Consider the following 605-nt stretch of genomic DNA (forward strand, 5'->3'; position numbering starts at 1 on the left):
GTCGGCCCCCGCGAGTGTTACAGCGCTCCCTGCTTCCCGATTGGGCGACCCGTGCGGCCTGCCCTTTGTGACATTGCCCAATCAGTTTGGCGCGGCGCCGCTTCGAATTCGGTGCCCCCAGTCGCCTGGCCGAGGGGTTGGGGAGCTCGCAGCCGCCCGCGAGCCCCGGGGGCCCAAGCCCGAGGAGAGGGTTGTACAGGCCACGCGCACAGGTGAAGCCCCCGGCGCGCGGCGTGACGTAGGGTGGGGCGGGTGACTGGGGGAGCCCGGGCGTTGCGGGCGGCGGGGCGCGGCGCGGCGGTTAATTCCAATGAGCCGCGGGGTCTTCTTGTCTCGCAGCGCCTGCGTATGCTCTGGGCTCCGCGCAGCTACTTCCTGTCCGCTGTACCATAATTATCCAACCAAGTGATTTGTCTGATCATTTCAACCCTGGAACGGCGTATGATAGTTAACACCACAGCGGTCAAAATGTCCCCTCAGCCAGGAAATAAAACCCACAAAAAACAAACAAAAAAAAGGGAGCTTGCAAATAAAGAATTGTTTTTGCAACTATCTAATAATAATAATAGGTGTCATCTCTATCCCACTGACTGCCTTTGCTTTTT

Source organism: Gavialis gangeticus, unplaced genomic scaffold (assembly GCF_001723915.1).
Source record: "Gavialis gangeticus isolate Ggan-Ray unplaced genomic scaffold, GavGan_comp1, whole genome shotgun sequence".
NCBI classification, from domain to species: Eukaryota; Metazoa; Chordata; order Crocodylia; family Gavialidae; genus Gavialis; species Gavialis gangeticus.